At 48.6% G+C, this 24,948-nt stretch overlaps 1 protein-coding gene across 2 annotated transcripts in view; it reads left to right on the top strand.

Moving 5' to 3' along the window:
- Positions 1-10,323: 10,323 nt before the first annotated feature.
- Positions 10,324-24,948, top strand: part of ZNF106 (zinc finger protein 106) — a 693,205-nt gene continuing 678,580 nt past the window's right edge. The window contains exon 1 of one of the 2 annotated variants that reach the window (XM_069638825.1): positions 10,324-10,415. The gene's annotated coding sequence lies outside the window, so the exon portion shown is untranslated. The remainder of the gene's footprint in view (positions 10,416-24,948) is intronic. The other variant, XM_069638826.1, reaches the window with a different exon arrangement.

Raw genomic sequence — 24,948 nt, 5'->3', positions numbered from 1 at the left:
GCCGCAACAGCCTCCCATATTCCTTGCAGGAGTTCTGACATGGCCAGTGGTTCGGGGTGGCGGTTTGGCGTGATGAGGCAGCATGTAGGGCACGCTATCAGGGCAGCTTCTACCAAGGTGTCCATGTCGGGGAACCACACCTTTTGACAGAGCATGCGTTTGGTGGATGCTATGCCTCTGTGTGTCTCGTGAGCAAGTTCAATGACTTGCGCTCTCATGCCATCGGGGATTACCAGTTTGCAGTCTTTTAAAAGCAGGTGATCTTCCGATACAGCCAGTTCATCTTTGACTTGTAGCAGGTTTTCCACGTCCTCCCTCACTTTGCCTTCAGCAGATCTCCCCCTTTCTTTGGCCCTGCGCCACAGTCCGGATTGCAGTCTTTCGCAGATGATACGACAGGCCGGGTCGCTCTCGTTCTCTCTGGCTAGTGATTCCATGTTGACTCCTTCTGGTGTGGTCTGGTGTATGAGGTATCTCAGGTATCTGTCGGCCACCGATGGTTCAGGTACACATTCCACTTGTGGCCTCCTGGAAAGGAAGTCTGCCGGATTTTCGCCTTTTCCAGGCCTGTGGATGATGTTAAATGCGTAGTCCTGCAGTCTCAAGCCCCATCGGGCTATATGCGGCGGCATCTTGGCTTGATGGTTGCCGTACAAGAATAATAGGGCTTGGTGGTCTGTAACGACTTGGAACGGCTTCCCATAGATAAACAGGTGGAAGTGTTTACACGCCCATACGACGGCGAGCCCTTCCTTTTCCGCTTGAGAGTATGCCTGTTCAATGGTGGACAGGCTGCGGCTGGCATAGGCCACAATGTTTTTCTGAGTGGGGTCCTTTGGATCAAGTTGCGCCAGGATGGCTCCCAGGCCCACTGGACTGGCGTCAACGGTCAGTTCGGTTTTCCTGTTGGGATCGTAGTATGACATGTTTTCAGACGAATACGAAGTCCCGGATATAGTGGTTGCAGACACTAGCCAGGCCTAGAAATGACCTAAGTTCTGATACCGTGGTTGGAGCGGAGGTGTCATTTAGTGCTGCTACCTTGTCCGGGTCAGGTGTCATGCCAGATTCCGAGAATACGTGTCCGAAGAACTTTAATGTGTTTTTGCGGAACTTACACTTGTCCTTTTTTAGGGTGAGGTTGGCGTCGTGGAGGGCCTTGCATACCTTCATAAAGGTCTCGTCGTTTTTGTTCATGTCTGTTCCAAACACTAGTATGTCGTCTGAGTAATTGAGGCAGTTGGGAATGTGCTTAATGATGCTATGTACTTCAGCCTGGAATGTTTCTGCTGCCGAGGACACCCCGAAGCTCAGCCTTTTGTACCTGAAGAGGCCAACATGTGTGACGAAGGTTGTTATGTTTCGGCTCTCTGGGTGTAATACTAGTTGGTGGTAGCCCTTTTGCAGGTCGAGTTTGGAAAAGACCTTCGTCCCGTTCAAAAGATGAATCATGTCCGTGATGCGGGGCACAAGGTATCTCTCCCGTCGGATGGCTTGATTCGGGCGTTGCATGTCTACGCACAGTCTTATGGCTTTGGATCCCTTTTTAGGGACCGGGACAATTGGGGATACCCACGTGGTGGGTCCTGTGGCTCTTTCAATGATGTCCTGCTCCAGCAGTTTCTGGAGCTCATCCTCAACTTTTTTTTAATGTTAATCAGAATTCCACGGTATGGTTGGGCTACAGGACATACGGCATTGTCCACATGAAGCTTGATTTGCCAATTCTTGAGTTTGCCGATTCCTTTGAAAATCTTGGGGTATAGGTTGTTTATCATCTCAATCGCGTCGATGTATTTGTGGACCATTATATTGTATAGGATGTGTATCAGGCCCATGTCCGCTGCCGCCTTAAAACTTAGGACATAGCCACTGTCTGTCTCTGTGGCCAATACGTGTATCGGTATCCTCATTTCGTGTCCCTTGTAGCGACACAGCCCATTGAATTGTCCTAGGCACTTTAGGGGTGTCTTGGTTCTGTACGCGTATATGTCGACGGTTGCCGGCTGCAGCTTGGGTCTTTGATGGAGGTCATTGTATACCTTTTCGCTTACCACGTTGACCATGGCCCCAGTGTCTATGAGGAACTCCGTTGGTCTTTCTTGCAGCTTGATAATGAGTGTTGGGCTGTGTGCTGTTGCGTTGGGGTTGCGAGGGCGTATACATATGCCTTTTTCTTTTGATCACTCCTGGACGAGCTTGGGTCAGAATCAGTGGGGGATTGTTCCACCAGGTATTGTACATGGCTTCTAGACCTGCGCTCGGGTCGTGCTCGCATAGCAAACCATCTTCTGTCTTTCCTTTTCTGTCGGTCTTCTCCCGTGTCTCTGTCTCTCGGGTCACCTGTGGGTTGATCCTGGGTGTTCGGGGCACTGGGGGTTGGGTGGTTGAGTGAGGATCTCCCATACCTGCCTCTCGAGCGGCAAGGGTTCTCCTTGGGTCGGTCTTTCCCTCAATCTCAAAATAGCCTGCACACGGCCTTGAAGTGTCCCTCTTCGCCGCAAGAGGTGCAGTTGTCCGATTGCGGTGCATGATCCTTCATGTGGGTATATGTCAAGGATGGCACTCCAATACGAGTGGCACAAGACACCCAGACAAGTTTGGGTGTTGAAATAAAGTGGACAGATAGGAACACACACCGTGGAAAGGAAAGGGAGTGAAGAGTAGGGAAGAGTAGCAAGGGAAAAGGTATAGAGTGAATACCCTCTTGGGGTGTATGCAGAATAGGAAAAGAGAATACGCTGCAATGTGGAGAGCCCGGTAGGGCAAGGGCGAAGACTGGAAGACAGCAGAGCGTGATCCGCTGTAATGTGGAGAGCCCGGCAGGGCAAGGGCGAAGACTGGAAGACAGCAGAGCGTGATCCGCTGTAATGTGGAGAGCCCGGCAGGGCAAGGGCGAAGGCTGGAAGGCAGCAGAGCGTGATCCGCTGTAATGTGGAGAGCCCGGCAGGGCAAGGGCGAAGGCTGGAAGGCAGCAGAGCGTGATCCGCTGTAATGTGGAGAGCCCGGCAGGGCAAGGGCGAAGACTGGAAGGCAGCAGAGCGTGATCCGCTGCAGGGTGGAGAGCCCGGCAGGGCAAGGGCGGAGACTGGAAGGCAGCAGAGCGTGATCCGCTGCAGGGTGGAGAGCCCGGCAGGGCAAGGGCGGAGACTGGAAGGCAGCGGAGCGTGATCCGCTGCAGGGTGGAGAGCCCGGCAGGGCAAGGGCAGAGACTGGAAGGCAGCAGAGCGTGATCCGCTGCGGGGTGGAGAGCCCGGCAGGGCAAGGGCGGAGACTGGAAGGCAGCGGAGCGTGATCCGCTGCAGGGTGGAGAGCCCGGCAGGGCAAGGGCGGAGACTGGAAGGCAGCAGAGCGTGATCCGCTGCGGGGTGGAGAGCCCGGCAGGGCAAGGGCGGAGACTGGAAGGCAGCAGAGCGTGATCCGCTGCGGGGTGGAGAGCCCGGCAGGGCAAGGGCGGAGACTGGAAGGCAGCAGAGCGTGATCCGCTGCAGGGTGGAGCAAGCAACAAGGCAGGGAGCCCAAAGGGCTAGGGCTGTAGGCAGCAGGGTGTAACAAGCTGTAAGGCAGGGTCCCAGCAGGAGAGAGGATAAACAGCATACAAGGATCCGAAGAAACTCGCAAAAGGTGGAGGAAGGACTCTCAATGCAAGAGGCTGAGCCACTGCAGACAGCAGCCTTATATACTGCCTAGCCCAGCACAGAGGCAGGCCAATTGGTTTCACCTGGCGAATCACACCTGCAGGCAATCGGCCACCGCCCTTTCTGTTCCTGGGCTGGTGGAAGCAGGACCAGACTCTAAGGCTTCTGGGGGGTGTAGTTCCATAGAACTCCAATAGGAAAGGCCAGAAAACAATGCTTGCGGCCAGGTGCATTATGGTATGCGTAGTTAGATTACCATAATCATTAATTAGTAAAGTCCAAATGGAGCAAAAATGGATGTGCCCATGGCGCATGCATGACAGTATAGCAGAAGAGCTCTAAAGTTATTTTCTCCAGTTGTAACCTGTTTAGGTTTTCTCCTGCGGTGGTATTTCCGAAGCTTTCTACTTGGGAGTCAATGGCTCTTTCAACTCTGGCTAGTGCTAGAATTTCCTGCAGCGTGCGAGATTTTTGGAGCAGTTTCCTGCAAAATGCTTGGGATTCACATCCTGAGATAATTTGTGATCTCAGGGCCTCGGTGTTTGAGTAGTTCGCGAAGTCGCAGTGTTTTAACTTGGTGCGTAATCGCATCACATACGCGTCCATGGTTTCCCCTTTTGCCTGTTTGGTAGTGTGAAACAAGTGCCTTTCATAGTCTACATTAGTATGCGGTGCGAAGTACGCTGCTAGCGCATCTTTGAGGTCTTGAATCGAATCTATGGAGTCCGGGGGCATTTCGTTAATTATGTCACGTGTGGCGAATCCGACGGCTAGCTTCAGGAGACACACTTGCCTGGCGTCGGCGACCGGCCCTGTGGCTCCCATATAGAGGTCAAAGTCTCTGATCCACTTGGTCCACCTTGGACCCATATTACTGGTGTCTGTCACATTGAATGCTCCCGGCATCTGGGCTGCCAGGGTGTCTGGCAGCTGATACGGCACATGGTCTGGTGTGGGTGCCACTGGCGCTGGGGGTCCATTTCCTTGAGCTTGTACTCCTTGGCCATCGTCTTGGCCGACACATTTCTTTCTCCTGGGGTCAACACTCACCGGCGGTGTATGTTCCTTGTTGTCCTCACCTCATGATGGCCACCTCTGGGGCACGAGCACCATCTGTTGAATACTTGAATGAGGGTCCTTTGAGCTTTCTCTCTTGGTGGGGCGTGGCTTCCCTCCTCACCCCTGTTGGATGGCCGCCAGGATTGGCACAAGCACCATCAAAATCTCACCAGCCCCTCCCGGCCACCTGATCTGCAGTGGCGTTTTGTGTGGGATTTGCTTGTGTCCATGGGGTGAGGTTCCTTACTGCGGGTTGCACCTGAGTGCCGTGTGTCCCCCTCTCCCCTTTCAGGTCGGAAAACCACGTGTTTTACTCCCGTGGAGAAACGTGCACCGTGTTGTTATGAGCGGGCGGGGGCTCGCGTCATTGTGAGGGGGACGTGTGTGGTGCTTTATGCATGCAGCCGCTGCGGGTTATTCACGGTCCTGTTAAAATGATCGAACCGGGCAATGTTTGCAGTTAAGAGCTTGTTTATTCAAGTTTAGCTCAAGCGACAGCAGGCACCACCTCTGAAGGCAGGACCCAACTGAACCCCTCAGAACTTCATAGAAAAACACTCCAAATCACAACACTCTAAGAATATTCATGACTCGCATGGAACAATGAATAAGAAACATGAACAGAACATTGTGAATGGTCAATTCCACACTCAGAACTATATATCCTTGTTAGTACTTGTTCACTCCGTGTTTACTTAATAACAATTAGTGTATGTAAACACAACACACCTTCCCCCTTTCAATAACCTAGTTTACTCTAGTACATAATCTCTCAACCAAAGAGGTTTACCTCTTCTTCTTTCTGTGCTGGTACTAGTATTTGTATCCTGTTGACCACTCTTATTAACTTCTCCAGATTCATGCACCAACTTATTGTCATTTCCATTATCATCCCCATCACTATTTTCTCCATCCTCCGCTGCTTGACCATTGTTATTACATTTCACTAATTTGGACATGGACCAGCACTCTCCACCTTCCATTATGACCACATTCCCTCTTACTACCTCTATTTTCTTAGGCCCAATAAATTTGCTCTCAATACATTTAGGGGACACCCTGGGATTTTTTACATACACCATTTCACCTTCTCTCCATACCAAACTCTTGGATTTCTTTTCTGTGTCAAATCTTTCTTTGTATGCATTTTGGGCTTCTTTGATAAGTGTAACAATTTTATTTCTATCAATATTTACACTCTTGGCCAGGTCAAGCCACCCTGGACAGAGTTTTGTAGCCGGCTGCCTGCCCTTGAGAGACATAAATGGTGAGACCCTAGTAACAATGTGGGGCGTCGTGCAGTAATTCCAAACCATTTCCCTTAACACTTTCTGCCATTCCAGACCTGCCGCCATGGCCAACTGCAATCCTCCCTTTACAAATCTGTTAGCCCTCTCTACCAGCTCATTAGCCCTGGGTTGATAGAGTGCAGTTCTGTAATGCCTTATGCCAAACTTTTTAAAAAATTCCACCATTTTGTCAGAACAAAATTGGACGCCATTATCTGAAATTAATTCCGTGGGAAAGCCTTCCCTGTAAAATGTTTCTTCAAAAAATGATATCATTTGGGCCGTGGTTGCCTCACCAATTGCCTTCCACTCTATCCACTTTGAGTGATAGTCTACTAACACAATCAAATATTTGAGGTTCTCTCCTAAATTCTGTATTGGACCCATCAGGTCCACAGCCACCTTTTTCCAGGGTTCACCCGGAACACTAACGGGTCTAATGGGTGCTTCCCTCACCACCTTACTTTTATCACTCCTCTCACACTCTCTGCAGTTTCTCACACACTTCTCTATTTCACTGTCAACTGCCGGCCACCAATAAAATTCTCTGATATATCTTTTGGTTCCTCCCATCCCTAAATGACCTTGGTGAGCTATACTCACTAGCTTGGGTCTGACATTGCTAGGTGGAATAACTTTGGTACCCTTCCTGAGCTTTATGCCGTCTTCCGATAAATTAAGGTCATCTTTTATGCAATAGAAACATTCACATTTTTTTTCTAGCTCGTTTTTGTGGGGCCACCCTGCCCTGGTCCACACCTTGACTTGATTCAATATGGAATCCTCACTATCAGCAATCTCCCACTCATCTTTGCTTATGGCATTGTATTCAACCTCAGCAATACTCACACCCTGCTCTAACATCGCTTCCTCTGAATCCTTTCCCTCCACCGGTAACCTAGACAAACAGTCTGCTACTACATTGTCTCTACCAGCTATATACACCATCTTGAAGTCATAGGCTAGGAGTTCAATCATCCATCTAGAAATTCTGGGTGATCCTTTTGCCCACTCCACACTGCCTAGAAGTTGGACTAAGGGTTTGTGATCAGTTTTTATCGTGAAAGTCTGACCCCATAAATAAAATTTGAAATGTGCTCCAGCCCACGAGACCGCCAATGCCTCCCTCTCAATCACAGAGTAGTTTACTTCCGCTCCCTTCAACGGCCTTGAGGCAAACGCAATTATATGTTCAGTCTTACCAGAGTCCACTTGAGACAACGCTGCGCCTAGCCCCATATTGCTTGCATCAACCGATAACACAGTTTTCCTTCCCGACACAAAACCTCCCAAAGAGGGTGCTTGTACTATGCACTCTTTTGTTTTCCTGAAGGCTTCCTGGCATTCACCCGACCACTCAAACTTAACATTCTTTCTCAACAACTTTCTTAACGGAGTGGATATGGTGGCAAAACCATTTACAAATTTGTGATAGTACTCCGCCAGCCCCATGAATGAACGTAACTGATCTTTATCACGTGGCTGGGGAGCACTGCTGATGCTATCAATGAGAGACTTTTTTGGAGCAATACCATCGCCAGAAATTCTATGACCTAAATAATCTATTTCTCTAACAGCAATCTTGCATTTTTTTCTTTGCACAGTTAAACCAGATTCTTTAATTCTCACTAAGACAGCCCTCAAAACCTCATTATGTTCCTCTTCATTTTCAGCAAACACTAGTATGTCATCTTGAAACACTGTTACTTTTCTTAGCCCTCTAAGCACCTCCTCCATTACGCTTTGAAAGACAGAGGCAGCAGAAGCTAAACCGAAAGGCATGCGATTGTATTTGAACACTCCCTCGGGAGTGATGAACGCTGTGAGATGCCGGCAATCTTTGGACAACGGAACCTGATGATATGCCGCTGACAAGTCAATGATGGAAAATACTTTCGGTTCCCCTAGGGTGGAAAGTCTCCGATATGTTAGGAAGCGGATGTCTCTCTACAACTATGTTCCGATTTAGGCTGCGTAAATCCACACATAGTCTCAGATTTCCATTTGCCTTGGCTACTAGTACAACCGGCGATAACCATTCTGTTGCTGTTATAAGCTCAATTACTCCTTTGTCCACCAAGTCATTCAATTCGACACAAAGCTTACTTCTCATCTTCAATGGCACTTGTCTAACCTTGTGTATCACCGGTTGCGCATTATTCTTTAATTTGATGTGGTGTTCAAAACTTCTAAGTTTCCCTAATTTCTCGGAAAACACTTCCGGGAACTCTTTGGTCCAGATGTCATCCTCCACTTCAGCAATGGATATAGGCTGAGGAGCATTCGCCTGTATTCTTACCCCCAAGTTCTTTTGTTCTTCCCATCCTAATAAAGAGGCTCCCTTGTTTGCTACCAGAATGTTGGCCTGGCATTCTTTTCCTTTGTAACTGACAGATGCAGCAAATTCCCCCAAGATTTCTATTGTAGATTCTCCATATCCACAGGCTCTAACATCTGTGGGTTTAATTGCCGCTTCGCCCTTCTTCAATATTTTTACTAAAGTGTCCATTGATATTTTGGTCCAAGGAGAACAAGTGTCCACTTTCATGACTAAACTGCGCCCATCAATCAGAAAAGTGTCTGCCGGTCCTTTCGCCTCGCCTGAGATAGCTGAAATTTCAAAAACAAACTTGGCACTTGGTTCCTGGTTGGCTGACACTTCTTGAATGTTGTAATCTCTCCTGACCGACTCCTCAATGCTGGCTCTGTTCTCTACTCTGGGCTCGATGAAATTTATGGATGCAGCTTTGCATACATTTGCAAAGTGTCCTCTATTCCTGCACTTAAAGCATTCGGCAAATTTGGCAGGGCACGACGGAAAGTTTGCACCATGTCTGGGGTTGCCACATCTGGTACATGCATTTCTCGCGGTCCAATTTCCTTTCTTTCCGCTGGGGATGTTTGATCTTTTCTTCTGGTCTATTGCACAGACTGACATGGTGGTCGTATTTTGTTTGTCACTCTTTAGTTCCTTAACATATAATGATGTCTGTTCAATGCTCCTGGCTAATTCAAGCGCCTCATCGAGTTTCATGTCCTTGGCCAGTAGCTTCTCTTGGATTCTTGCGTTATTAGTACATGGTACGGCGGGGTGCAGCGGAGAAGACACGGTGTAGGCCGCCCGGAATCGCGGAGACAGATCAGCTGTATCCGGCGTCAGGGTCCTTGATCCCATCCTTGTCGCCAATGTTAAAATGATCGAACCGGGCAATGTTTGCAGTTAAGAGCTTGTTTATTCAAGTTTAGCTCAAGCGACAGCAGGCACCACCTCTGAAGGCAGGACCCAACTGAACCCCTCAGAACTTCATAGAAAAACACTCCAAATCACAACACTCTAAGAATATTCATGACTCGCATGGAACAATGAATAAGAAACATGAACAGAACATTGTGAATGGTCAATTCCACACTCAGAACTATATATCCTTGTTAGTACTTGTTCACTCCGTGTTTACTTAATAACAATTAGTGTATGTAAACACAACAGGTCCCTCCTCGCACATGTTCACCGGCGCGGCCCGGGCCACGTGTGATTGGCGGTGTCGGTTGAGCGGGCCTGCGCCTCCGCGCGCACCGCTTTCTTCTTGTTCTCGGCGGCGGGCTGCCTCGCGGTCCTACGCGGGCTGCTCTACCTGTTAGGGTGCCCTCCTCGTCGCCATTGTTAGATGGGGGCGCGATACAGGGAGCGCTGGCGCCGCAATGATGAGACGGACACAGAGCGTGATCCGCATACGTCTTACATTATTCAACACACTGGAACTGAACTCCCCTTTCCCCAGCCCCACCCATGTCACTTCCCTTCCCCTGGTCCTCCTGCCCCCCCCCCCCGTTACCATAACGACGTCAACGTGACATCGAGGCCCCCATCCCACCCACACCAAGTTGACCCATACCACCCTCCAGAACAGATGCCTCATACCTGTTCCAGAGCCACACCCATGTGCCCTCATCCACTGCAGACCCCACCAAGATGTCACCATCACTCCCTCCACACAGCAAGATGCCCCACACACACACCTAGATGATCCATCCCTTCCTCCAGACCCATCCATCCCTTCCTCCAGACCCACACTGTGCTCCCATACCTTCCAGATACATTTCTCCCCCCCAATCTCTATCTGGTGTATTGCAGAAACTTTCCTGGCATCCCGAAGAAAATGCCCACCTTAATCTGAGCCACTGCTCGCCAAGAGCACTAGTCAGATTCCGGTTGCATTGGCAGCCGAAGCATTCCCGCTTCTCGCTCGCTAAAATTGCTCAAGAATATTACAATATGATGACGTCGGTCGGACGCTACGTGAATGGCAGCGAACGTGCCCAAAGTCACGTGGAGCAGAGTGGGCGGGGCGTTGTTATGGTCCGTTTCTCGGACGGAAACTAGACACTACACTTTACGAAACGCTAATTTCCTGATTCCAGGCAGCACCAGGTGAGTGCATGCGATTCAGCACTTGTAGGGAATGTTGTATGCATTTCTTTGAGCATCCATCAACTTAGACGTTCTCACCCCTTTGTTGTTCTATTGGTTAGAGCAGCCCCTTGTGCAACCTCCGTAAATGCACGATGAAGTGAGACAGGCTGTTGCTGAAGCTTGTCATTCGTTGTGTTGTACTTACCGCATGTTGAAATGAAACGTTGTGAGTACGTGACTTTCTAAACATCTGGTTTTGAAATGACACAGGGCAGCCTGTTGTTGTTGGTATTGTTGACTCAGTAGCTGCTCCCAAGCTCATCTATGGTACGGTTCAGGCTCTGCAATGCTCGCAGACGCAGTAACTGCTGTGCAGCTACTATACATACCCTGCTCTTGGTGTGAGTGACTATATATATATATATATATATATATATATATATATATATATATATATAATTAATACCTGCGCAGGCTAATGCTCGCAGACGCAGTAACTGCGGTGCAGCCGCTACACAGACTCTGCTCTGGTGTAAGTGACTACATATATAATAATACCTGCGCAGGGTAATGATCGCAGACGTAGTAACTGCGGTGCAGCCGCTACACAGCAGACCCTGCTCTGGTGTAAGTGACATATATATATATATATATATATATATATATATATACACACTTGCGCAGGGTAATGCTCACAGACGCAGTAACTGCGGTGCAGCCGCTACACAGACCCTGCTCTGGTGTAAGTGACTACATATATAATAATACATGCGCAGGCTAATGCTCGCAGACGCAGTAACTGCGGTGCAGCCGCTACACAGACTCTGCTCTGGTGTAAGTGACTACATATATAATAATACCTGCGCAGGGTAATGATCGCAGACGTAGTAACTGCGGTGCAGCCGCTACACAGCAGACCCTGCTCTGGTGTAAGTGACATATATATATATATATATATATATATATATATATATATATATATATATATATATATATACACACCTGCGCAGGGTAATGCTCGCAGACGCAGTAACTGCGGTGCAGCCGCTACACAGACCCTGCTCTGGTGTAAGTTACTACATATATAATAATACATGCGCAGGCTAATGCTCGCAGACGCAGTAACTGCGGTGCAGCTGCTACACAGACTCTGCTCTGGTGTAAGTGACTACATATATAATAATACCTGCGCAGGGTAATGATCGCAGACGTAGTAACTGCGGTGCAGCCGCTACACAGCAGACCCTGCTCTGGTGTAAGTGACATATATATATACACACCTGCGCAGGGTAATGCTCGCAGACGCAGTAACTGCGGTGCAGCCGCTACACAGACCCTGCTCTGGTGTAAGTTACTACATATATAATAATACCTGCGCAGGCTAATGCTCGCAGACGCAGTAACTGCGGTGCAGCTGCTACAAGACCCTGCTCTGGTGTAAGTGACTGTGCAGCCGCTACACAGACCCTGCTCTGGTGTAAGTGACTACATATTTAATAATACCTGTGCAGGCTAATGCTCGCAGACGCAGTAACTGCTGTGCAGCTGCTACACAGACCCTGCTCTGGTGTAAGTGACTGTGCAGCCGCTACACAGACCCTGCTCTGGTGTAAGTGACTACATATATAATATTACCTGCACAGTCTAAAGATTGCAGAAGTGTATTGTCGCCAGTTCCAGTAAGTAATGATTCCTCAGGGCTAATGGCTGCAGATTTAGTACTTTCTCTGAGTCTAATGACCTTCTGTGGATAATTACTGGAGTCACAGTGTCTGCTTCAGTTCTAATGGCTGCAGACATAGAAACAGCCTCATTAATATCAGCAGACACTTCCTTCTCTAGCGCTAATGGTAAAGGACCATCACATCCTCTGGCTGGAGCGGATGAGTGCAGACACAATACCTGCTCTGGTGCTAATGACTTCCAATACAGTACGTCGTACCTGCTCATCAGCTACATCTGACAATACCTGCCCTTGGCCAAATAATTACAGACACAGTACCGGATCTGGGATACCAATTCCAGACACAGTACCTGCGTATCTGTTACATTTGACCGAATACCTGCTGTGGGGCTTCTAACTACAGACGCAATACCTGCTCTGCACAGTACGTACTCTGGGGCTAACGATTCCAGTCACAGTATCTGTTCTGGAGCAAATTGTGTTTAACAGAATACCTGCTCGTGAGCAAATCTGGGGTTAATGACTGTAAAAACCCCATGCACCATTCCCTTCTCGTGTGTCCTTTTCCCATTCCTAATTCACCTCTGACACCTCGAACCACTCTCTCTGAAATGAATGTACAGCGTAAAGAAGTGATCCCTATGGATAAACCATCGTGCCACGATTTTCAAAACGTGTTTGGTGCAACTGATGGGATGCTCATTCACTTCACTTGCACTTCACTTCACTTTCACCAAAAAGGTGGTGAACCGTGCACAAAGGACACTTAAATGGGTGAATCATAGTTGTGCACATTGAGGTGCTCTTTTTCCCACCAAATGCACAACTGTGCAAGGCAGAAGGTGGAAAGGGGGTTCTGGGCATTTTCAAGTAAATCCTGATTTTTCAAAAGAGGTGCACTTTTCAAAGCACAGGAAAAAAAGAAACATTTCCCTCTGCCTATTTGGAACAGTTGCATGGGGATATGAAATCTATGGGTCGTTCACGTATGATACTCTCATGCAGTGAGTTAGTTGAATGCTGTGTGTGAATAAGCGAGTGAATGTTGAATCAAATAATGTGTGTGGGTGTGTTCGTGCTGGGCCAGAGAGCTGATTTTGGCTGGTGAGGGCAGCACAGTAACAATGCACTTTAAAAATTTTGTTTTGTTGGCATTTTCAACAGTAAGAACACATGTAACCCCCACTCCCCATCCCTTCTCGCCACCCACCTTCTCCCCTCTGTTCCCCTCGATCCCAACACATGCAACCAATAACACACCCAGTCCACTTACCCACCCCACCCCTGAGTCCATAAACTATGTAGAGTGCTTCCAGTCCCAAGTTTCTGTGAGTGGCCAGCTCGCTCGCCAGCCATTGTACGCGCCCTTGCACTATTTGAGAACCCCCCCCCATAGTCCTCGTCTCTCCTAGAAACGGCAGCCATATCTCCTCCCAGCTTCCAGTGAAGGTGCCCTCCCCAAGTGGGCCAAGTACTCACAACAACCCCAGCAATCTAATTTTCCTCGAAAACCGTGCAGTCCGCGAGTCCCGCTGCAGGTGATGCAGGACAATGTCCAGTGTGAGCTAAACCTTTGGGGATCCCCTTGAATCAAATAGGTTACCCACTCCAGTGCCACAAAGTTCCAGATTTTACTAACCCATTCGTGTTCTGTGGAGGCAGCTTTTTGTTTCCATTTGAGTGCGACCACAAGCGTTGCCACCACAAGCGTTGCCGCCACTATCGGGATGATGTATGTCTTTCTTTGAGTATTCGAGGGTAGATTTTCCAGAACCCAGTCTATTCCCAGCATGGCCCTCCCTGTGTTGTCCGGCATCTGACTCCCAAAGATACTATTCATTTCTACACAGGTCCTGTCACAATAAGGCTGTATGACCCGCCATTCCCAAAAGATATGCTTCCACGATCTCAGTTCCCCACATCTCCGCAAGCAGAGCGCTGACGCAGTTGGTTAGAATTTATGTAGTTTTTCTGGGGTGAGATGCCATTGCACCATCATCTTAACCCACATCTCCTGAATCTGGATGGCCTGCGTGAGCTTGGGGATATCTGCCCCTCCCACAGCTCCATATAGTGCCATGCCTGGCTCTTTGCCCCTTCTTCTATAATCCCATATAACGCTTCTACCAAATGCCTGTCCCTGTGGCTATCGTTATGAACCGTTGAAAGGGCATGAGATCCCTGGTGGCCGCTGACCTGACCATTGGGTTCGTAAGCCAGTGCCTCAGTTGAGGGTAGTGATACTGCACTATGCAAAGGATTTAATGTCCTGAACTGGGAACATGCCACATAGTTTGCGGCACCCTGCTGCCTCCAACCCATTGAAGGCACCCATTACCATACCTGGTGTGAACTTGGGATTCCTAAACGTCAGCTGGGAGGAGAAGGTGGTCAAGTTCATCCTCTGCACCAGCTCATACCACAAGTCCCACACTAGGGCCTCCATCCTGCTATGGTACATGTTTGCAGGTCTATCACCCTTGGATCGCCACAACACCACGTCCAGCGGCGAGCCCACAACCGCTTTGTCAATTTGACACCAGATCTACCCGCGATCGCCCCTGAATCTATCCCGGATCACTCTGATTTGAGCCAGAAGGTAATGGAGGCGGAATTTTGGCACCTGCAGCCCTCCCTTGCTTCTGGGAGACGTAAGCATCCAAATAGCTACCCTGGTTCTCTTCCTGTTCCAAATAAATGATCCCACATGTTTTTGAAGGGTCCTGAAGAAAGCTTGGGGAACCCCCACTGACAGGGCCATGAAATAGTAGAGGACTTTAGTCAAAATCACAATTTTAAGGGCATTTATCCTACCCATCGAGGATATTGATAAGGGCACCCATTCCGCCAGCAGCCGGTGCAGCTTTTCTGCTAAAGGCGGGTAGTTAGCCCGTTAAAGAGCACCCAGAGAACCAGTAATCTTGACCCTCCCCAAATATCTCATGGCGGTTTCTGCCCATCTATAGGTTACTATACCCTGCAATTCCTGACCCTTTTCTGAGAGGGCAGGCACGTTTAATAACTCTGACTTGTGGGCATTTATTTTTAACCCCGCCACCTCTCCAAAGAGAAAGAAGTTCCTGTGAGAACCCTGGAAATTAGGTTTCTGGTTCTGTGATCAGGAGGAGCATGTCATCAGCAAACACTGTGACTCTATGCTCCTCACCCCCAAAGGGAATCCCCCCTGATATACAGAGAGGCCCTAATGCTGGCTAAGAGCGGCTCCAGGTGGATAGTCTATGATAGCGGGCAACCCTGCTTTGTGCCTTGTGAGACTGTGATCCTCTGGGAAAGTTGCCTGTCGATTGCCAGGTGCAAGGAGGGAGTTCAGTATTTAGCTCTTACCATTGAAAGGAATTTAGAACCGAATCCCATAACCTCCATGGTATGGAAGAGGAATGGCCATTCGACCCGGTCAAATGCCTTCTCAGCATCCAATGCTACTATAAGTGCAGAGGTTGTAGATTTATTTACTTTTTCAATCAGATGATAGATCTGCTGAACGTTATCCGAGGTCTGCCTATGCCTAATAAATCCTTACTAGTCGGGATCAATCATTTTTGAGGAGGAGCTTACCCAGACGTGACGGCAGAACCTTGGTGTAGGTCTTTGTGTCGAGATTAATAAGGGAAATCGTCCGGTACGAACTGCATAGTGACATCCATTCCTGGATTTGGGAGCAGTACAATCTTGGCTTCTTCCATTGTCGGGGTGATGCATCCTGCCCCCCCATCCCCAAAAAGAGTTGAAGAGCTGGACTAAGCGCAGTATCAGTGCCTCTCTAAAGATTTTGTAGACGCATGCTGGAAAGCCGCCCGGGCCCAGAGCCCAGAGCCTTTCCTGATGGCAAGGCAGCTATAGCCGTCCTTACTACTTCGGGATTAATGTCTCCCTCAAGTTCTTCCCGTTCCTGAGGAGTGATCTTAGGGAGAGGGCACTGGGACAGGCCTTTGGGCTCCCTGCCCAGGGGAATCTGATGTGTACAGAGATGAATAATGTTCTGTGAAGACCGAAATTATGTCAGGTACAGCAGTGCTTTTTTGTCCCCCCCAATCTTTATTTTAAGGATTGTCCTTGACTCTTCTTTTTTCCTAATCTACCTCGCTGACAGGTGATCCCTCTTATTGGCTTTGACATAATACCTCTGTTGGAGGTAGAGCAATGAACGCTCTGCAGCTCTATTCTGCTAAACATCTAATTGTCCCCTAATCAGTCGATATTCCATTTGCAGGGTACTCCCGTGTTATTTGCCATTTGAGTGAATATTTGTTTAAGTTTAGCTTCCAATTCTTCCTGTAAGAGACCTAGTTGTTTGTCCCTCTGGCACTTCATCGGGATGAGCTCCCCCCTCAATGTATCCTTAAATGCATCCGACACCACCTGGTCGCGTAAACCCTCTGTTGCGTTAAGTGCAAAGTAATCCAAGATTTTATTCTTTGTCCTCACATAGGACTCCATCCCTTTGGCTGGGAACCTTCCACTGCCATAGGCCTGGTTTGCCCCATATTTAAGGTAATTGTTATGGGTGCGTCGTCTGACAGGGCGATTTCGCCTAGCTCTATACCCGCGACCCTACCCAATAGTGACCTCGAAATCCAGGAGTAATCTATCCTTGAGAAGGATCTATGAACGTGGGTATAAAATGTGTAGCCCCCCACCCCCTCAGTTCCCTCCAGTCATCCATCGAAGCCAACTGGGCCATGTGTTTGTTCAAGCAGGTAGATGGTGGAACACCCTTGCGTTCCTGTCTTCTCTTGGGTCCCAGGTCAGATTAATATTATCTGCCCTTTGGCAAAAGTCTCCAATTTGGTCAGTGTCTGCAGCAAGAATCCATCTTGCCCCGTATTGGGAGCGTAGATTGCTGCCACTGTATACCTCCCCCCTCTCCCATTGGAATATGCCGCCAGATACCTACCCCCTGTGTCACCCTCTGTAGCTATAACCTGGAAGCCTGGGATGTTACGAATATCGATTAACACACCCTCCCCTTGGTCTTCCCAGGGCATTGAATCAGAAAAGATGACGGTACCGTTTGATTTTCAGCTTATGCCTGTCTCGCCTCCGAACGTGCATCTCTTGGAGGGCTTCAATTCTTTTAACCGGGGAATTAAGCGCCTTGAAGTTTAGGACACTCATTGCACGGCTCGCACTAATGAGTGGCTGCCGTTGGAACCCCCCACGAATCCCCTTCACCCTCCCAACCCCCTCTGGGCGGGCTCAAGCAGCCTCTAGCTTCCTGCAACCCATCATCCCTGGAATTGAGCCCTTGTAACAACCCAGAGTAAACCTGTGCAGGTCACTCTAGACCCATGTAGATAAACCAAGACATCCTGTCCTGTACCACCCACCTCCCCCTGGTGCCTTTCCCCTAAGTACATCCCCTAGGCGGACTACAACATTCCGTCTGTAACCCCCCTTTTACTTTAGCATGGCCCTCAAGTGTCGATGAGTGCGTGGGCTCCTTCCACTCCTGCCCCCTTGTCGTGGGGGGGGTTAGAATGGGCTCCTTAGGCCCCGTTTATTTTAGCCCCTTGTCGAAAACCTTTTGTTCACTCTCGCATTTACCTCTTGAGCGGTTCTCTCGCCGGTCTTTGTTCTTGCCTTGGTGACCCTTCATCCACAATCTTCAGTACCTTCGTACCTTCCTCGCAGGTGGTGACCTGATGCTGTTTCCCTTCCCATTCGAACAGTAGTCCAAAAGGAAAGGTCCATTTATAGCGTATGTCCGCTCACATTAGGGCACGCACCACCGGGCCCATCATCCTACGCTTCACCAGGGTGGTCTGTACTATCTCCTGGAATAGCTGAAGTTCCGAGCCATTGTAGCGGATTGATCTGGCCCTCCTGGCAGCCGTCGGCACCTTCTCCTCTGCCCGTTCTCGTGTAAGGCCACCACTGCATCTCTGGGACAGGCCACTGGCTGTCCCCTCTTTGGCCCCACTCTGTGTATGCAGTCCAGCTCTATACCCAACCAGTCTTCCACCTCCAGCAGGTCTGCGAACACTTGTTGCGCTATTGTGCGTAGATCATTGTCCGCTACCGCCTCAGCAAAGCCCTGTAATCTAAAGTTAGATCTTCTCGAGTGGTTTTCATGGTCCTCGCTCTGGGTCTCGAGGTTCTGCGTGACCCTTGCTAATTGCTCTACCAGCTCGTCGATCTTCCTTGTGTCTCCTGCAAACTCTTGTATGGCGCTCTCCGCTGCATCGGTCCGCTCCTCTAGTTCCGTTATGTCCCCCTTCACCTCTTGCAACGATTGGGACGGTTCTGCTCGAAATCATGGCCAAATGCAACTGAATGGTGTTCGCTATCTTGTCCCAAAAATCATGAAAGCATTGGCGAAGGACCTCCTGGTGATCACTTAATCTTTTGCAGTGCTTGCCAGCGGCACAAAATCCTCTCCTGCCCGAGCCCCTGAGCTCCCCCAGCTGGTACCTCACTGTCTCTGCGCCAGAGTCTGTGCAGATTGCCCGCCTTTTGGTTTCTTCATCAACTTGGGGACAGCTTGCATTTCCTTCCCCCTTGTTTTTGGACATAGTGAATAGGCAGGTCTGATGGGAGGGGTAGCCCTGCCCACTCCTCTTCTCTGTGATATTGCGTTGTACCCTTCGGACCTGTTCTGGCCATTTTATCAGGGCTTAGGCACCTCCTCCCTCTGCCGCTTTGTGGGTCTGCCCTTGACAATGCATTGGGGTTGAAACTCCTCTCTAACTGTGAGCAGGTGAGCCACTGTTTATCCTCCTCCTCAGGTTTCAAATGACCCTCCTCCTGGCCTTGGTGCCACGATCACTCTGCCCTGAGCCTGACCAAATGGCCTCTCCCTTATTCTTCCTTGCCCACCACGGATGTAGATGAACTCTTTAGCCCTCTATTCGGCCTCCAAATTGGCAGGGGAGGCCAGGGTACCACTGGTCACTGTCTACTATGTGTGGTGAGTCTCTTGCTCCCTTGTCTCCCTTGCTGTGCATCTGGATGCCAGTGCTCTGGCTGAGGCACTATATGCAGCTCCAAATTGTACCTCAAATGGGCCTCCAGCCACCCTAGCTATAACACCACAAGGCCTCCTCTGGTCTTCTCTGCAAAGTGCTGGCTTCAAGGCTTGGTCAGGGACCCTCCCGCCATGCTCCCCCACTCCCCACTGTCACTCTGCTCAAAGCTGGTGATCACTGCCTGCACTGGCCAGCCTCTGCCTGCTTGCACCCTTTCCTTGGGCCAGGGCGCATGCTAACCTGTGGTTCTCCCCCAAAGGTTGTGGGGGGGAGAGTCAAGCACCTCAGGATCACCGCCTTCCTGCCTCTTGACTTTCGCTGTGCGGACCCTCTTGGCCGCTCCGGGTGCTCTTTTCTGCTGCGCAGCTCTCTGCAGTGGGCTACGGGTATGGCTCCTCCGGATTCGCCTGATCTCTCTGATAAGACGCTGCTTCTCCGGTGCAGCTGCGGCTCAGTCCTCCCTTGATCTTCCCGCTGGTGCTTGCCAGCAGGGGAGTCCACGAATCCAGCCCCAGTGGGCCTCCAATATTGCACATAGGTCCTTCTTGACGGGCTCCTCTGCCGTCCGACAGCAGCTGCTTCCAGCCACCCTGCTTCGCAGCCGCACTGGATCCTCGGCCGCCCTGGGTCTCCCAAGTGGTTCTTCTTGCTTGCGGTCTGCGAGCATGTCTCTCAGCTTGGGCTGCACCGGCCGCGGCTGCAGTGCTCCAGCACCTCAGACACTGCGGAAAAGAAGGCTGCACACCCGCCTCTGCCGAAGTCCCCAGGCGATCCGGGCTGCTGCACTCCACCACCGCAGCCTACATTGTTAAATCCCCACCGAGGGAAGGCCCTTTTAATCTATCTTGTCTTTGGCTCAAGGGGGTGAGAGCTCCACGATCATGCTGCTCTCCCCTTGGCGGCCATCTTGGAATCCTGAAGCTCTTTTTAATGGGTATCTGTCATAGATGGCAGTACAAAATGCAGTTCTTTTTCTTTTTCTTTTTTTTTTTTTTATAGAAAGGATATCTGCTTTTATGGGCTTCACTGGCATTTGTTTACTGGGATTCTTTGACAAAGAAAGCATGAGGAGTGTTGTGTCTAGACAGGCATTTAGGGCAGCCAGTCAAGCCATTGCTTACTGTGGCATGGCTTTTGTCACTGTGTATCAAGGGTAAAGCAAACATGATGAGCATTATTATGCATCTAGATTCGCCTGTATTGTGTAGCCAGTTTTAACATGTTTTCTTGTGACATGACATTTTTAAAGGCAAAGCCAACAGGAGTGTGTGGCAGAGCCATGGTGGGCATGTTTTCTTATAGTAGTATTTCTGGCATTATATTATGTTAAGTGGATTTGGGCCGCTACCAACCAGGGGCAGCCCCAGGTGCTCGTATGGCTCTGCAAAAAAAGGGGTGTGGGGGGGTTTAGTGGGGAAAAAGGTGCGAGGATAGGTCCAGAACCAGGAGAAACTGGTGTCTGTGAGTGTTGTCTTGCATGTGATCACTTGTGAGCGGCCTCGTGCATTGTAAACGCATGGGTAAGATTCCATGCCTCGTGTCTGTGGTAGTGTTTTGTGATGGTGTTAGGGTTGTGTGGTTATGATGGGTTGGTCGTGTGCACTGGTTCGATAGTATCCATAAGGGATTCAGAATCACAGGTGGTTGTAGCTGTAACGTAGTCCGACATCTGGTGTGTTGTTGCATTTTAAATGGTATTGGGCTATGTGTGTGGTTCACTCTGGATGTCGGCATAGTAATGGTTCTCTGTATGTTTAGGACTGCGGCTAGTCCAAGATTTGGTGTAGAGGCGTCCGTTATGTAGGAGGAGCAGGAAAGGAAGAGGGTTAAAGTCAGCCAGTTCGTTGTGGTCTCTCTCTGGGTCAGCCCTTTGGATGTCGCTTACCAGTTTCTAGCCAGGTTCTTGTTTTCGGTTATTTGTCCCCTCTCTAGTTTGTCTACGTTGTTGTTGTTCCTTCTAGGTTTTCATTGTCTGCTGAATAGCCAGGTTTTGAGCAGTTTCCTGAAGGTGATGTGGTCTTCTGTGATTATAATTATTTTGGGCATGTTGTTCCAGGTGTTAGCAATTAGATGTGAGAATGCTGTTCCGCGGAATTTCCTATTGTCGTGGTGTTCTGCCTCCATTTTCAGGTCGTTGCTGGATCTTAGTTCCCTTCCTGGCCAATACCAGCTAATCTTGTCTTGGAGCAATTCCGCTCCTTTTCCGTGCAAGGCTTTGTGGGCGATGCAGAGTGCTTTGAATTTTATGTGCTTTTTTTACTGGTAACCAGTGTAGGCTTTTCAGTGCTGGAGTGATGTGGTCTCTTCTGTTTAGTCTTAGTGGGATCCTGGCTGCTGTATTTTACACGCTTTGGGGTTTCTTGGGGTGTCTTTCTGGCATTCCTAGTTAGCGGCTGTTTGCAGTGGTAATTCCTGTGAGTATCAGGGATATGATTGTGGTGGTTCTCTGGGAGAAGGAGAGGTAGAGAGTAATTGTGGGGGTTCTCTGGGAGAAGGAGAGGTAGTGAGTAATCCTCTGAGTATTTGGAGGACTTGCGGTCCCTGCGATAGTCTGCTGTCCATGAGTATTCCTAGGTTGTTTACTACATTGGTAGTCTCTGGTTGCGTTCCCATGCCGATTGGCCAGTCCAATTGTGGGTTCGCTCTGTCGAACCCTGCAGGTGAGAGCATTATTTCTGTTTGTGCCGGGTTCAGTTTGAGGTTGTTCGTTGTCATCCAGTTGTATATGTTTGTGAGGCAGTTGTTGAGGTTGTTGTTTTGTTTCTGTATTCTTTTTGTTTTCTCAATCAGTTGTTTCGTCTACGTAGTTGTAGGCGGTGGGTCTGTGGGATTGAATGATTTTCATCAGTGGTCACATGTAGATGTTGAAAAGTAGAGGGGAGAGGCTGGAACCCTGTGGGATTTTGCAGGATATATATTTGGTGTTTGAGGTGAACGGTGGTAGGTAGGTTCTTTCGTTACGGTTTGTTAGGAATAAGGTAAGCCACTTTAGTGCGGATTCCTGTATGCCACATTCCATTAATCTTTGTATTAGTGTTGCATGGCTGATTGTGTCAAAAACAGCTGAAATGTCCAATAAAAGGAGGGCCGATTGGGTGTTGTCTACGTTTATTTTCAGGTCTTCCGATATCGATAGAAGTGTTGATTCTGTTCCTCTCATCGGTCTAAGGCCAACTTGTGATTGGTTGAGTATTCTGTTTCTTTCTACGTGTTTAAGATGGATTTTGTAGACGTGGTTCTCGAGGCTCTTCGCTGGGTAGGGCAGTTTGGATATCGGTCTGTAGTTGCCTGGGTCTTCTGCGCTTGCTGACCTTTTTTATCAGTGTTTTTATCTCTGATGATTTTGAAGAGTTCTTACTGTGGATTGTTTGCCAATTCTATTCCTGTGGCGTAGTAGAGTTTTTATTTTTTGAGGACTGTTGCTTTGTACAATTTGAGTTGTCTTTGGTATTGGTGTTTTATTTTGTCTTTTCTGCTGTATTGTTCTCTCAATTTTAATTCCTTTTTGCAGTTGTGTTTTTTTAGTTTTTTGAGTTCTTCTGTGAACCGTTTGATTGCCAGTTCTTTGGGTGTTGCTTTGAATTTTTAGCTGGTGCTAATTGGCCAAAGGCCTTGGTCATCCAATTGTTGAGTGTCTCGTCTGTTGTATCTATGTTTGTATCAGTGGGATCTCTTTCACGTAGGATGGTTGCATCTAGAAGGTTTGTTACGGCCTCTAGGTCCAAGTTCTTACAGTTTCCTTTCTTGCTGGTGTGGAGTATTTACTTACCGGCCTATAGGCGGGTTTGAGGTGTGATGTAGAATGGTATCAGGCAGTGGTCACTCCACACCATTGATGTTGGTGGTGCAGATGCACATAGTTCTTCCCTGCAGAAAATTGCATCCAGGGTGTGCCCGGCATAGTGGTTGGATCCATTTATTATTTGCTTGTACTGCAAGGTTTCCAGGAGCGCGCAGAGTGAGTTTGCTGTGTACACATTTTCATTTTCAAACCATATGTTGAAATCCTCCAACTATGACTAGGTTGTCATGGTGGGTTGATAGCATGGCGACCTTGTCTGCTAGTTTTGTTGCAAAGTTGGGGTTGTAAGAAGGTGGGCTGTAGATCAGGAGGAATACTATGTTGGATTGGTCATTGAATTCTATCTTGATTAGGAGGGATTCATAGTCTTCCGCATTGGTTGTGATGATTCGAGATGCTTGGGCGTGTTTTTTGTGTGTATGTGCGATTCCGCCTCCTCTTTTTTTCCTCTGTTGGCATATATTAATTTATAATTGTCGGGTATTGCTTTGTTCGCTATAACTTTATAGTTGTCTGATAGCCAGGTTTTTGTAAGGAAGCACATGTCTGTACCTCCTTCGCTTAGGAGGTCATTGATTGTTTGCCATGGATCTAACATTGAGGAGGATGCAGTGTAGTTTGCTTCATTTCCCTTTTAGGCTATTGTTAGTATTGTTTGTTCTGACCAGTGTGTTGTTGGTTGGGTTTCCGTTCCAGGTGGGTTTTCCCCGGTTGAGTCTGTTGGGTGGGGTGGTTCTTTGTTGGCCAGTCTCTTTGTCAAGTAGACAATAAGGTTTATAGCTGGGTTGGTTTGTTCCGGATGGTAAATGGGGCAGCTACCCCTCTGGTAAATGGGGCAGCTACCCCTCTTGTTCCTGTCTTGGTTATATACGGGGTGTAGAGTGTGGTGGATTCCAACTTGTGCCTGGTTCTAGTTGGGGTATTGTCCATGGTGGAGACCGGGTCGGGATGGTTTATTAGTTGGCGTGTTCTGTTTGGTGTCCGGGTTGGTTCTGTATTTGTGACGCTTGTTGGCTGTCGGTTCTTTGTTGTTGCGCTGTTTTTGTTTCCCATGTTGTCATCTGTGGACAGGTAGCAAGCAATTTAGTCTGTCTTTGCTCTGTTATTTGTACGTCTCCTTGGGCCATCTCAAATGTTTGACAAGTTTTTTGGGGTTGTGGGATCATGCTGGTCGATGCCTTCCCGAGTGGTTTGGGTTTTCTTATTATTTCTGTTGTATGTTCTGGCTTCTTTGTCTTTCTTGTAGCGAGACATGATGTGTGGGTTGTGTTCCTTTGAGTGGACGTCCTCTTTCAATTAGTGTTTTTCCTGCTCATTTGGGTTTAGTCTTTGCTGTTTGTGGTTTGTTGTTGTTTGTATTTGGTAGGTTGTGGGTAATTGAGACCTCGGTTGATGGCACTTTGTGGATCCGTTTGTTTATTGCTTCTTTCTTTTTTGGATGCTATGTGTGTATTTTATTCTTTTAAAAATATCCTGGCGGTCCGTTTGATTATGGTTGTTGATTGTTGGATTATGCACAAAGCAAACATGAATACTGTGTGAAGGATTACATGTGAATACTGGCATATATTGGTGCAGTCAGCATGGAAATGTATTGATTGTGAAGGTGCTGGGTTCCTGCTTTTCACTAGGATGGTGAAGGATTCTCACCCAGGGGGTGCATGCTATGTTTAGGCCTCTGCCTTGAACTTTCGCCCAACATAGTCTCAAGCTTTACCCTTGCCACAGTTGGGGGGGGGGGGGGCGCGGGTTCATTCAGCATAATTGCAAATAAGCAAAAGCGGAATGACAATCTGAAATGGTCCGCTTTTCATCCTACAAACTCTGTTCTGAAGTAATCAGCAAGTCAACCCCAAATCATCAAGAACACACATGTTTCATGGAAACGCTCTTGAAGTAATCAGCAGGTCATCCCAGAATCATCCCCAAATCATCAGGGACAAACATGCAATCTATAGAGTTTTCTAAAATAGGGATGTTGTTGGCATATTTATTAAGTCATCCTATGCTCGTCCCAAAATTATTACCCACCATTCTGAGACATTTGCTGATAACTTTTTTTAGTTTTTTTGTTTGTTT

Source organism: Ambystoma mexicanum, chromosome 14, assembly GCF_040938575.1.
Source record: "Ambystoma mexicanum isolate Mex_15411 chromosome 14, UKY_AmexF1_1, whole genome shotgun sequence".
Taxonomy (NCBI): Eukaryota; Metazoa; Chordata; class Amphibia; order Caudata; family Ambystomatidae; genus Ambystoma; species Ambystoma mexicanum.
Note: the sequence above shows the minus strand (reverse complement) of the source record. Positions and strands in the feature narration are given on the sequence as shown.